Here is a 14,535-nt window from a genome sequence, read left to right as displayed (position 1 = left end):
ATTTATCTATCACAAAGATGGCAGCTTGTGACAACCACAGTTTGTTTTTAAGTTTGCATAAACTTCTCAAAGAACAAGGAAATAAAGAAATATGTCTATATAAATAAACACAGATACAGACATAGGTATAAGAGGAAAGTTTGGAATCATATTTTTCTGTCTTACTGGACAGAGTTCTGAATATGCTAAAGATCTCTTAAGAACAATTTTATTTCCAGATTTCACCCAAGTTATAAAGGAAATGAAAATGGCAACATCACTGAAGTGATGTTCCAACATCACTGAAGTGATTGCTGTAATACATCACCAACTCCCATGTCCACTCTGTCACAGACTCTAAGAAATACCAATTCCTCCAGAATCTCGAACAAATCCAACTAGATATGCAGTCTACAGTGTTTTTGTCACCCTCAAAGTGTTCCCCAGAGTGGGTCCTAACTTTTCCAGACTGGGTATTATGACCAGCTTCTATCACTGAAAATAGTCTTTAACATTCAATCACTCAACAAACATTGATTAATTATGATGTTAGAAGCTATATTAAGAAACAAGAAAAGTACAATCTTTGTCCTTAAAGAAATCGTAGTCTACAGGAGGACAAGCACCAAATAAACCTCCAGAACTGAGTAGTGTGTTTAACAGCTAAATGAGTACAATTTACATACCTCATGGCTGTAGAGAAAAGGAGCATCTAATTTCCAGGGACAGAAAAGGGACCAGGGAAGTGGGGCGATAGGAGAAGTAACCCTGAGCTAAGTCCTGGAAGATAAGCACTAAAGGGAGAAAAAGAAGTATTTCAGGCAAAGGTCCAAAAGCCCAAGAGAACTCAGAATCAAGGCCAGTTCAGTTCTAAAGCCCAGGAAGAGTGGAGAAGGAAGAGGAGCAAACATTAGACAGGCAGGCTGAGACCCAGTTTTGAAGCCCTCTGCTCGCATGGGCGGAGAAGGCAATGGCACCCCACTCCAGTACTCCTGCCTGGAAAACCCCATGGATGGAGGAGCCTGGTAGGCTGTGGTCCATGGGGTCGCTAAGAGTTGGACACAACTGAGCGACTTCACTTTCACTTGTCACTTTCAAGCATTGGAGGAGGAAATGGCAACCCACTCCAGTGCTCTTGCCTGGAGAATCCCAGGGACAGGGGAGCCTGGTGGGCTGCTATGAAGTTGCACAGAGTCGGACATGACTGAAGTGATTTAGCAGCAGCAGCCTGCATGGGAGGGAGTCTGGATTTTATCTGCAAGGTGTAGGAGGCCAGAGAATTTTGAGCTCAGGAATAATGTGATTAGGCTTGTATCTTTTTTAAAAACTCACTGTGCAAAAGTATGAGGTATAAATACCAGAAAGTCTGAGATTGGAGCTAGACAAGCACTTCTGGAGAGCATGATAGCAACACGGGTGAAAAGAAATGGCTCAAACTAAAGCAGAGACAATAAAGAGGCAGACAAAAGGATGCGCTCAAGGGATATTTAGAGTGTGGAACATGAACTGACTGCAGATGGGCGTAAGGAAGAATAAAGAATTACAATGAGTTTCAGGTTTCCTCCTTGAGAAAAAGAACACTGCCATTCATCAATTTTAAGAAGAGAAAGAGAACACAGGAGGAATAAGAACTGTAGGTCTGAGAGTCATTTTGAGTTCTGAAACTCAGAAAGAAGGCAGTAGTTAGTAAAATCCATATCAATGTCCCCAGAGAGGTTCAGTTCAGTTCAGTCACTCAGTCGTGTCCAACTCTGTTACTCCAAGGACAGGAGCACTCCAGGCTTCCCTGGCCATCACCAACTCCCAGAGCCTACTCAAACTCATGTCCATCAAGTCGGTGATGCCACCCAACCATCTCATCCTCTGTCGTCCCCTTCTACTCCCAACTTTAATCTTACCCCCAGCATCAGGGTCTTTTCCAATGAGTCAGCTGCTCGCATCAGGTGGCCAAAGCACTGGAGTTTCAGCTTCAGCATCAGTCCTTCCAATCAATATTCAGGACTGATTTCCTTTAGGATGAACTGGTTTGATCTCCTTGCAGTCCAAGGGACTCTAAAGAGTCTTCTCCAACACCACAGTTCAAAAGCATCAATTCTTTGGGACTCAGCTTTCTTTATAGTCCAACTCTCACATCCATACATGACTACCGGAAAACCACCAGAGAGGTTAAGTAAGCTCAGTTCTACAAGCCCCAGCTCAGACTTAACTGACTCAGAAACTCAGGATGGAAACCAGGGGTCTGTACTTCCATCACCCTCCAAATGATTCTGTTTACACACTAAACCTGGAGAATCTGGAGAAGCTCTGGTCTCACCCAACACTAGTTAATGATGCTGGCAAAGGCCTGGGCAATGGGTGGGCACTGATCATGACAAGGGGGAGGTCTATTATGAGGAGCAGCAGAACTCAGGTTACAGAAGATTTAAGGAATAAACTGGAGGAAAAGAAATGGAGACAGCACACATAGACCCTTCTTCCAATAAGCTTGAAGACAAAGAGAATACAGACTAGAAATAAAGATGAGTAAAAAATGATCAACAGAATAAGGTCCTCCAAGAGGCAGGAACAGATTCAGAGCCCAGGCAAAGAAGCCAGGCTTGGAAGGGATGGTGGACAAGAGGGGCTGCCTCCCAGTCCTCTTTCCATCTGGGATAACAGAATCCTAATTGTGTTCTTCTTGGGGTGGAGGGCGGGGGGACCATGAATCCTGAGTAGCCAAAGCCAATCACAGGACTTTTGTACCCCCTGCCACTGACTGGTTTAGAAATGGGATATAGGATGTAGATTTGGCTAGTAAAGTCAAGTCTTCAGGGAGGCTTCCTTTTTTTCACTCTGATAAAAAGACATAAGGGACTTCCCTGGTGACCTAGTGGCTAAGACTCTGCGCTCCCAATGCAGTGGGCCCAGGGTTTGAACTCTGGTCAGGGAACTAGATCCTCCATGCTGCAACTGAGAGTTCACATGCCACAACTAAAGATCTCATGTGCCGCAATTAAGACCAGGCACAGCAAATAAATATTTTAACAGTAACAATGAAAAAGACATAAGGAAGATGCTATGACCATGTGTAAAGCAGATAGCTGGTGAGGAGTTGCTACATAACACAGGGAGCCCAGGCTGGTGCCCTGTGATGACCTAGAGGTGTGGGATGGAGGCAGGGAAGGCAGACTCAAAGAGGAGGTGATATACATGTAATTATGGCTGATTCATGCTGTTGCATGGAAAAAACCAACACAATATTGTAAAGCAATTTCCCTCAAATTAAAAATAAATTAAAAAAACAAAAACAAAGGTCATTCCTTAAATGGGAAGGAAATCCAAAAAAGAGGGGGTATATGTAAACATAGAGCTGATTCATTTTACTCTACTGCAGAAACTAACACAACATTGTAAAGCAACTATGTTGTTGTTTAGTTGCCCAGTCATGTCCAACTGTTTGCAATCCCATGGACTGCAGCATACCAGGGTCCCCTGGCCTTCACTGTCTCCTGGAGTTTGCTCAAACTCATGTCCATTGAGTTGGTGAGGCCATCCAGCCATCTCATCCTCTGACGCCCTTTTCTCCTTCTGTCCTCAGTCTTTCCCAGCATCAGGGTCTTTTCCAGTGAGTCATCTGTTCAGATCAGGTGACCAAAATACTGGAGCTTCAGCTTTAGCATCAATCCTTCCAATGAGTATACAGGGTTGATTTCCCTTAAGATTGACTGGTTTGATCTCTCTGTTGCCCAAGGGACTCTCAGGAGTCTTCTCCAGCACCACAGTTCAATGGCATCAATTCTTTGGCACTCTATCTTCTTTACGGTCCAGCTCTCACAAATGTACATGACCACTGGAGCAACTTTACTCCAATAATTTTTTTTTTTTTTCAAAAAAGAAACAAAGATGCTAAGGTCTGAATGTCTGTGTCCCCCCAAGACCATATGTTAAAGCCCTAATCCCCACTGTAATGGTATGTGGAAGTGAGGTCTTTGGAGGCTATCAGGGTTCATTAGGTTATGAGCATGGAGTCCCATAATAATATTCAGTTCAGTTCAGTCGCTCAGTCCTGTCTGACTCTTTGCAACTCCATGAACCGCAGCACGCCAGGCCTCTCTGTCCATCACCCACTCCCAGAATTTACCCAAACTCATGTCCATTGAGTCGGTGATGCCATCCAACCATCTCATCCTCTGTCATTCCTTTATTCCGCCTTCAATCTTTCCCAGCATCGGGGTCTTTTCAAATGAGTCAGCTCTTCAAATCAGGTGGCCAAAGTATTGGAGTTTCAGCTTCAACATCAGGCTTTCCAATGAATACCCAGGACTGATCTCCTTTAGGATGGACTAGTTGAAGCTCCTTGCAGTCCAAGGAACTCTCGAGAGTCTTCTCCAACACCACAGTTCAACAACAGCAATTCTTCAGCACTCAGCTTTCCTTATAGTCCAACTCTCACATCCATACATGACTACTGGAAAAACCATAGCCTTGACTACACGGACCTCTGTTGACAAAGTAATGTTTCTGCTTTTTAATATGCTGTGTAGGTTGGTCATAACTTTCCTTCCAAGGAGTAAGCGTCTTTTAATTTCACCGTCCATATAAAATAAGAGACCAGGTGGAGAGGTGTTTCTCCTCTCTACCATGTGAGGAAACTAGAAAAGAGAGAGCTGTCTGCAAGCTCATGAAGAGTCAAATCTTCAGGCACCTTGATCCTGGACTTTCCAGAATCTAGAACTGTGAGACATACAATGTCTGTAGTTTAAGCCACTACACAGCATTTTGTTATAGCAGCAGAATTAAGACAAGAGACACCTCTTGTTACAGTCTTGGATACTTTGATACAAAGATGTAAATCTTGGTGCTAAAGCTGTCTGCCACCTTGAGACCAGAAAGGAACAAGTTAGCTAGAGGACAAAGGCTAACTCATGCATGATGGCAGAACAGAAAGACAGAAACATCCCAAGAGCCCAATGACAGCAGTTAGCTGCTACATGAACCTACAAAATCATCTTTCTTTCAGAGTTCTATTTATATGAGATTATTACTTATTTTTTAAGCCATTTACAACTGAGTCTCCTGTTATTTACCAGCTGAAAGCATTCTGATATAGAAAGAAAGATTTTCACAAGATGGGTATAAATGAAATTAACTTTGCCTATTAGAGACCATTCCTTTCTCCAGGGGATCCTCCCAACCCAGGAAGCGAACCTGAGTCTCCTGCATTGCAGGCAGGTTCTTTACTGTCTTAGCCAATTGAAGACCTGGGAATCTGAAGGAGTTTCAGCCTAAAATTTCACTTAGTTCTAGTTTATAAAGGGACTGACCTTAACAGCTCTTTTCTGCTTTAAAAAATCTAGTATTTCTAGTGATAACAATAGCCAGTAATGACAATAATGATGATAATTTTGATGATGATAAGCTAAAGTTCATGGTTATTAAAGTATTTTTAAAAGGTAGGTATTTTACCCATGTACTGTTTACCTTCAGCATTCCATCTGACTTCAATAAAGAAGCCATACCAATCTCTCTTACTTTCTGTTTATAACACTTTTCATGTCAGTTTCACTTTTCATATTTTCGTATACACAACACTATACAAATACAGTTTACAGAGGAATCCTTAACTTTAAAGGACAAACTCTGAAAACCAAACAATTTGTAATAAGCTTTCTATTTTTATTTCCATATATTTTCTAAATCTGTTCCTTGATCTGTGGAATGATACTTTTGATTCCTATCAGAGGGTATAAAGTCAACACTGTAGCCATACAGATAAATACCAGAGAAAGCAGGTTGGAACACAAATAACAAACAGCACTAGGTATGTGCCTATGCAAGTAGTTTCCAAACAGTGAAAAAAAAATTGCAAGTTAAACTAAATTTTTGAAGCCAAAAACATTTTCCAATGGGAACCATGTTTCTATGAGTCATTCCATTACTAGGCCAGTCCATAAAAGCCTTATAAAACCATATGCATAGGACTATTGTTTGAACCACTTTTTCCTTTGGAAAATACATCATTTTCTCCCTCCACCCTCCCTCAACCAAGTCCCAAGGGAATGGGCCTTGTCGTGGATCCTCTCCAGCCTCATCTGTCTGCGGTCCAGACACACCGTGCTCCTTCAACCTGCAGGGTCTTCTCCCCTCCAAGTCACCGCTGTCATATCCTTCCTGTCCTCCTCATGATCACCTCCACTCAGCCTGCTGGTCTCAGTCTAAATGCTACTTCCACAGGAAAGCTGTCCTGTGTCCTCCCACTGAGTCATGGGTCCCTGCTACCCCTCCCCACCACTGTTTAATCACAATGCACTCTACCCACTTTTCATGTTTCCCACTCAGTGGTAAAGAATCTGCCTGCCACGCAGGAGACCTGCGTCCGATCCCTGGGTTGGGAAAATCCCCTTGAGAAAGGATACGCTACTCATTCCAATATTCTTGCCTGGAGAATTCCATGGACAGAGGAGCCTGGGAGGCTACAGTCCATGGGGTTGCAAAGAGTCAGACGTGACCTAGCAACTAAACAGAAGCAGCACAGCAAGCAAGAGTTAACCTGATCTACGGTCAAAACAGAGGATTAAAGGGGTTTTCCAAAGAAGATCTGTCCACTTCTGAATTTATACCCACAGCTGGTTCACATGCAGGAGGCTCAGCTATCTAATTTCTTTCCCGTTGCTGGTTAATAAAGTAACTTAAATGGAACATTAAAATTCTAGCAAACAGGAATAAGCACATTTTCTAATAATACCTTTATCTCTTTCTTGCAGGTAATGTTCATTCTTGTGCCTTTACTTAACTGTAACTGATTTCCAAATTTGTATCTCTAGGCCTAACACTCTCTCTTATCCTGAAGCTCCAAATTTTCAGCTATCTATAATTTTCAACCTGAATGTCCCACAAGGACTTCATTCCATCTTCCAGATCCTCCTCGACCTTTCTTTCCTCCAGTGTTTCTCATCTGAGATATTCACATCATCTTCCAGTCACTGGAGCTTGACACTTAAGTTAACTCACCCTTGCCACTTAACGACTGGCCCATGGACCAACAATGGTGCTTATCTCCTGGAAACCCAAAATCTGTGGCCCCACCTCAGACCTGCTGAATCAGAATCTACCTTTCAACAAAATCCCCAGGCAATTCACATTCACACTAAGATTTGAGAAGCACTGATCCACAATTCCTCATTCTCCCTACCCTCACATATCAAAGCTGTCACTAAGTCTACATAGGAACGTGTCCCAGATACACTCCTTCCCATCTATGTCTGTTGCTGCTAAGCTGCTAAGTCACTTATGTCTGACTCTGTGCGACCTCATAGACGGCAGCCCACCAGGCTCCCCCATCCCTGGGATTCTCCAGGCAAGAACACTGGAGTGGGTTGCCATTTCCTTCTCCAAAGCATGAAAGTGAAAAGTGAAAGTGAAGACACTCAGTCGTGTCCGACTCTTAGCGACCCTATGGACCGCAGCCTACCAGGCTCCTCCATCCATGGGATTTTCTAGGCAAGAGTCCTGCAGTGGGGTGCCACTGTCTTCTCCGATCCATCTCTGTTATCTCTGCTCTAATGTAAGCCGTCACCTCTTGTCTAGAACACTGTGATGACCTCTTAGCCCATCTCATTCCTCTAACCATCAACTGTCCCCCAGAATATAAAATGAGACATTCAGTTGTACAGCTATGAATTTTGAGACAGACCATGTGGCAGGTTGGGTGGAGCTGCACATAATGTAAAGCTTGTCTTATCTATTTTGCAATGTATAATCTAGGGATGATCAGAGAAAGGGTCACATGGGAAAGGATGCAAAAATAAATAGAAGATTGAGAACTACCCTTCTCCTGTCTCCTTGTCATAATCTCCATACTGATGCTGGCTGTCTATCTTTCCTGCCAGACAGGGGCTTCCCTAAAGGCATCCTGTATCTCAAGCATTAGCAGACAGCATTAATAGATACTCAAAACCTGTTACCGAAGTCAAGTGCCAGGCTTCCTTGGTGGTCCAGTGGTAAAGAGTCCCCCTGCCAATGCCAGAGACACGGGTTCAAACACTGATCCGGGAAGATTCCATATGCCTCGGAGCAACTAAGTCCAAGCACCACAACTACTGAGCCTGTGCTCTAGAGTCCAGGAGCTGCAACTACTAAAGCCCCCATGACCTAGAGCCTGTGCTCTGCAACAAGAGAAGCCACGGCAATGAGGAGCCTGTGCACCACAAATAAGAGAGTAGCCCCTGATCGCTACAACTCAAGGAAAGCCCACACAGCAACAAAGACCAAGTACAGCCAAAAATAAATAAATAAAACGATTTCTTAAACTGTTAAAAAAAAAAAGTCAATTGCCATTTACACCTGACATCATCAAAAGCTATAAAACTGGTCATTGATAATGCAAATACATACTTTATAAACTACAAAGTACTAAGTACCATATATACACTGACAAGAAGGAATCTTTTTTTAATTTTTAATGAAAATCTCTCTCAAGCTGTATACATCCAGGCACAGTAAGAGTTCAAATATGTCTGGAGACCTAGGAGGCCTAGTTGTTTCCTGATACATAGACTAGATGATGGGACAGGACGAAGAGTTTAGCCTTTGACAGGGAGAGGAGGGGTTCAAGTCAGCCAGCTGATTTTTTAAAATTATGCATCTTGTCATAAAGATCAAAGAGTTATCTTTATATAGAAAATAAAAAACTAAATTTTACCTACAATTTAAAATCTTTCCATTTTCATTTTGTATATTACTTTTTTAAAGCATTAAAAATTTTTTTATTTTATACTGGAAGATAGTTGATTTACAGTGTTGTGTTACTTTCATATGCACAGCAAAGTGATTCAGATATATATAATATATATATTCTTTTTCATATTCCTTTCCCATATAAGTTATTACAGAGTATTGATGTAGAGTTCCCTGTGCTATAAAGTAGGTCCTTGGTGAGTACCTCTTTTATATATAACAATGTGTGCCTATTGTGTACATGGTAATCCCATATTATAATAGCTTTCAAATGCAGCTGAAATCACGCTAAATATACCATTTTGCATTTGGTTACAAAATTTGGCCATAAATTATACTCATAATTACAGTGACCATATTAGAATGATGGAACTAACACGACTGTCCATTAAAACAAACTGTAGTCCAATAAAACATTCACCAAATTTCAATCCTTTCATTCACCCTTTATTGAACAACTACTGTGTACAAGGCTCTGAGGCACAACTGCCCAGCCCTAAGCTCAAGAAACCCCAGACAAGTGACAGGGGTGACTCACACAGCCCACTCAGAGGGCAGTTCAGCAGCAGCACTGGCGAGGGTGGGAGGCCCCTCTCCCATCTGCTCTCCAGGGAAGAGCTCAGGAGGAAGGCACGAGAGAGGACAAGATAGGAGTCTGAAATCACTGTGTCATGTTGAGGGCAAGGCAGCAGCAGGTAGTAGCTACAGCACAAGAAACAGCAAAAAGCAAATGGCCCCAGTCCCTTAAAACCTCACTAGAACAGGGAGTTATCTGAACTTCCAGTACTCCTGAGAGATAAGAAGGGATAACTCAAGGCTGATTTAAAATGCATTTCTTTGATTACCCATTTTTATCACTAACTGTATTTCTTATTAATCTGCTAAAATTCTCTATCCACTAATATACTAAATCTTGACATTATTTTTCCTCTTTAAGTTTGACAGAATCCTTCAGGTATTACAGATATTAGCCCTCAGTCACACTTGATATGGGCATTTCCTCCTGTCTGTTATATTATTTTCTTCATTGTGAAGAAGAATTAAATTTTATATATTCAAACTGGTGATCTTTCCTATGGGGAGTTTGTCATTGCTATAATTTTTGAGTTAATGATTTTTTTTCACAAATCCAATAAAGAGTACACTCTATTCCTTTTTCTAAAATGTGATTTTATTTTTTATTTTTTTCATTTATTTTTATTAGTTGGAGGCTAATTACTTTACAATATTGTAGTGGTTTTTGTCATACATTGACATGAATCAGCCATGGATTTACATGTGTTCTCCATCCTGAACCCCCCTCCCACCTCCCTCCCCTTCCCATCCCTCTGGGTCTTCCCAGTGCACCAGCCCTGAGCACTTGTCTCATGCATCCAACCTGGACTGGCGATCTGTTTCACACTTGATAATATACATGTTTCAATGCTATTCTCTTAGATCATCCCACCCTCACCTTCTCCCACAGAGTTCAAAAGTCTGTACTATACATCTGTGTCTCTTTTTCTGTCTTGCATATAGGGTTATCATTACCATCTTTCTAAATTCCTTATATATGTGTTAGTATACTGTATTGGTGTTTATCTTTCTGGCTTACTTCACTCTGTATAATGGGCTCCAGTTTCATCCATCTCATTAGAACTGATTCAAATGTATTCTTTTTAATGGCTGAGTGATATTCCATTGTGTATATGTAATATAGCTTTCTTATCCATTCATCTGCTGATGGACATCTAGGTTGCTCCCATGTCCTGGCTATTATAAACAGTGCTGCGATGAACATTGGGGTGCATGTGTCTCTTTCAGATCTGGTTTCCTCGGTGTGTATGCCCAGGAGTGCCATATGACTGCTGGGTCATATGGCAGTTCTATTTCCAGTTTTTTAAGGAATCTCCACACTGTTCTCCATAGTGGCTGTACTAGTTTGCATTCCCACCAACAGTGTAAGAGGGTTCCCTTTTCTCCACACCCTCTCCAGCATGTATTGCTTGTAGACTTTTGGATAGCAGCCATCCTGACTGGTGTGTAATGGTACCTCATTGTGGTTTTGATTTGCATTTCTCTGATAATGAGTGATATTGAGCATCTTTTCATGTGTTTGTTAGCCATCTGTATGTCTTCTTTGGAGAAATGTCTGTTTAGTTCTTTGGCCCATATTTTGATTGGGTCATTTATTTTCTGGAATTGAGCTGCAGGGGTTGCTTGTATATTTTTGAGATTAATCCTTTGTCTGTTGCTTTGTTTTCTATTATTTTCTCCCATTCTGAAGGCTGTCTTTTCACCTTGTTTACAGTTTCCTTTGTTGGGCAAAAGCTTTTAAGTTTAATTAGGTCCCATTTGTTTATTTTTGCTTTTATTTCCAATATTCTGGGAGGCGGGTCATAGAGGATCTTGCTGTGATTTATGTCAGAGAGTGTTTTGCCTATGTTCTCCTCTAGGAGTTTTATAGTTTCTGGTCTTACATTTAGATCTTTAATCCATTTTGAGTTTATTTTTGTGTATGGTGTTAGAAAGTGTTCTAGTTTCATTCTTTTACAAGTGGTTGACCAGTTTTCCTGGCACCATTTGTTAAAGAGGTGGTCTTTTTTCCGTTGTACAGTCTTGCCTCCTTTGTCAAAGATAAGGTGTCCATAGGTATGTGGATTTATCTCTGGGCTTTCTATTTTGTTCCATTGATCCATATTTCTGTCTTTGTGCCAGTATCACACTGTCTTGATGACTATGGCTTTGTAGTAGAGCCTGAAGTCAGGCAGGTTGATTCCTCCAGTTCCATTCTTCTTTCTCAAGATTGCTTGGGCTATTCGAGGTTTTTTGGTATTTTCATACAAATTGTGAAATTATTTGTTCTAGTTCTGTGAAGAATACCATTGGTAGCTTGATAGGGATTGCATTGAATCTATAGATTGCTTTGGATAGTATAGTCATTTTCACAATATTGATTCTTCCAATCCATGAACACGGTATATTTCTCCATCTATTTGTGTCCTCTTTGATTTCTTTCATCAGTGTTTTATAGTGTTCTATATATAGGTCTTTTGTTTCTTTAGGCAGATATACTCCTAAGTATTTTATTCTTTTGGTTGCAATGGTGAATGGTATTGTTTCCTTAATTTCTCTTTCTGTTTTCTCATTGTTAGTGTATAGGAATGCAAGGGATTTCTGTGTGTTAATTTTATATCCTGCAACTTTACTATATTCATTGATTAGCTCTAGTAATTTTCTGGTAGAGTCTTTAGGGTTTTCTATGTAGAGGATCATGTCATCTGCAAACAGTGAAGAGTTTTACTTCTTCTTTTCCTATCTGGATTCATTTTATTTCTTTTTCTGCTCTGATTGCTATGGACAAAACTTCCAAAACTACGCTGAATACTAGTGGTAAGAGTGAGTACCCTTGTCTTGTTCCTGACTTTAGGAGAAATGCTTTCAATTTTTCACCACTGAGGATAATTTTTGCCGTGGGTCTGTCATAAAATGTGATTTTAAACTTACTTAGCTCTTGATACTAGCTGGACCTGATAAAGACATGATGTGCATAAACATTCACATAAATCATTAACCTCCCTCTTCCAGTCCTACTCCCATCCCTTTGCTAAGATGCAGCCAGGGAATTCCCTTTCATCCCAATGCCTCACCCATTTCAATTCAAATTCCACCACATCACAAGGTTGGGACAGGAGCGGCTGGAGCAGGTATCCTCTGCACTCTCTTAAGAGATGGCCCTGAGACAGCCACACCCTCTATAACAGAATTCAGAATTAAGAATATTTTAAGGTACATGTTAAGGACAGTAAATATGTAAGTGCCTGGGCTCTTGCTACTCTCTTCCCACTCTGATCCACCAACATCTGCTTCCTCTGAGATCTTAGAAAACATGATATACAAATCACATGAAGATATTAATCTCATGATGACACAATGCATTCCTCTTCTCAAGGCTACTGGTACTTAAGGCTTCAACCAAAGATACCACTTCTTTTTTATTAATTTTTATTGGAGTATAGTTGCTTTACAATGTTTGTGTTAGTTTCTGCTATATAGAAAACTGAACTAGCTGTATGTATACATGCCTCCCCTCTTTTTTAGGTTTCCTTTCCATTTAGGTCACCACCCTACCATTGAGTAGAGTTCTCTGTGCTGTGCTATACCGTTGGTTCTCATTAGTTATCTATTTCATACATAGTAGTGTGTATATGTCAATCCCAGTCTTCCAATTCATCCTACTCCCCCTTCCCCCTTGGCAACCATAAATTTGTTCTCTATTCTATATCTCTATTTCTGCTTTGCAAATATATTTATCTGTATCATTTTTCTAGATTCCACATACAACTGATAATTTACTTTCTGACTTTGTTTTTCTCTGATTTACTTCACTCTGTATGACACTCTCTAGGTCTATCCATGTTGCTGCAAATGGCATTATTTCATTCTTTTTAATGACCGAGTAATATTCTATCATACATATATTCCACATCTTCTTTATCCATTCCTCTGTTGTTGGACATTTAGGTTGCTTCCTTGTTTGGCTACTGTGAACAGTTCTGCTTTGAACATCAGGGTGCATGTAAGAAGATACCACTTCTTACCATGTCCTCTACCACCATGTGCAAGCTCCTGCCACCTTTTCACCTGGATCACCATGGTGGTTTCTGAACTAGTCTTCCTGCTTCAACCCTCCAACTCACGGTCTACTCTCAACAAAGGTCTGACCTAGGTGAGATCCTACCATTTCTTAGCCCAAAACTCTCTGAGGGCTTACAAGTTCACTCAGAACAAAAGCCAAACCACCTCCAATGCCCTGCAAGGTCATAAATGATCTGAAATGAGGAAAGCTAGAGGACAGGAAATCCACAGAAACAACAAGAGTCCATTCTGGTTCTGTTAAATTTGTTATGAGAATTCAAAAGGCACAAGGCTGCCAAAAATGCATTATCTTTTGATCCTCAGAAGGGACTTCAGGCTTGATAAGTGATTCTCAACTAGGGGTGATTCTGTCCCCCAGGAGACACTCAGCAATGAGTGGAGACATTTCCGGTTGTCACACCCGGGACAGAGGGAGGTGTACTGGCATCTAGTGGGGAGAGGCCAGAGATGCTGCTACACATCCTGCAATGCACAAGACAGCTGTGGAACAGACTGTCATCCGACCCCAAATGTCACTAGTGCCGAGGGTGAGAAACATAAATACGGAAGACTTACTCAAATAGATCATTTTTAAACCAAAAGGGCAAGATGAGGAAAAAAGAGGACTAACCCTTGAAGAACTCCATTGAGAAGTGAAGCACAAGTGGAAGAACCAGCCAGAAAGGAAAAGGAGGAAAGCAGGAAAGGCTGGTGTGACAAAGGCAGAGGGTTCCCAAAAGGAAGCACTGTGCAGCTGAGGTCCCTGCATGGAGAACTGCTCAGACGCCTAGCAGCACAGGAGGGTGAGAGGCCTGGAAGCCCGGAGGACGGACGCTGTGGGCAGGGAGATACAAGACACCAGGGAAGACTGCTGGCAATTGTGAGGCAGCCAAGTGGATCATTAATGCGAAACCAGGCAGGTAGTGGGGTTCATCCAGTCCTGAGCAATTACCAGACAGGAGGAGATCAAAGGACTGCAAAGGAATGCTGGGCATCCGCAGGTAAGGAACTGAACTGGGGTGGGAGAAGGCTGGATAAGGAAGGACTGATGACCGAGGGAACTCAGCAATACAGAGAAATGGTGGGGGGGAGACGGGGTAATGAACTGAAAGTCTCGAGGACTCATAAAGACTTTCCCACACTTTTACCTGCTTTATAGTAATACAACCTATTTCTTGATACTGCTAAAGTAAATCTGATTTTAAGAAAAAATAGCTATTTACC

General features: G+C 41.5%; 1 protein-coding gene across 6 annotated transcripts in view; it reads right to left on the bottom strand.

Annotated features, from left to right (window-relative positions):
• ZNF438 (zinc finger protein 438) overlaps positions 1 to 14,535 on the bottom strand; it is a 184,512-nt gene that overhangs the window by 139,741 nt on the left and 30,236 nt on the right. Inside the window, exon 1 of one of the 6 annotated variants that reach the window (XM_061126343.1) lies at positions 12,324 to 13,825. The exons of 4 other annotated variants lie outside the window; for them this stretch is intronic. The gene's annotated coding sequence lies outside the window, so the exon portion shown is untranslated. Of the gene's footprint in view, positions 1 to 1,877; positions 2,107 to 12,323; positions 13,826 to 14,535 lie in introns of those variants that run through there. One more of the 6 variants, XM_061126346.1, reaches the window with a different exon arrangement.

Source organism: Dama dama, chromosome 23, assembly GCF_033118175.1.
Source record: "Dama dama isolate Ldn47 chromosome 23, ASM3311817v1, whole genome shotgun sequence".
Lineage (NCBI taxonomy): Eukaryota > Metazoa > Chordata > Mammalia > Artiodactyla > Cervidae > Dama > Dama dama.
Note: the sequence above shows the minus strand (reverse complement) of the source record. Positions and strands in the feature narration are given on the sequence as shown.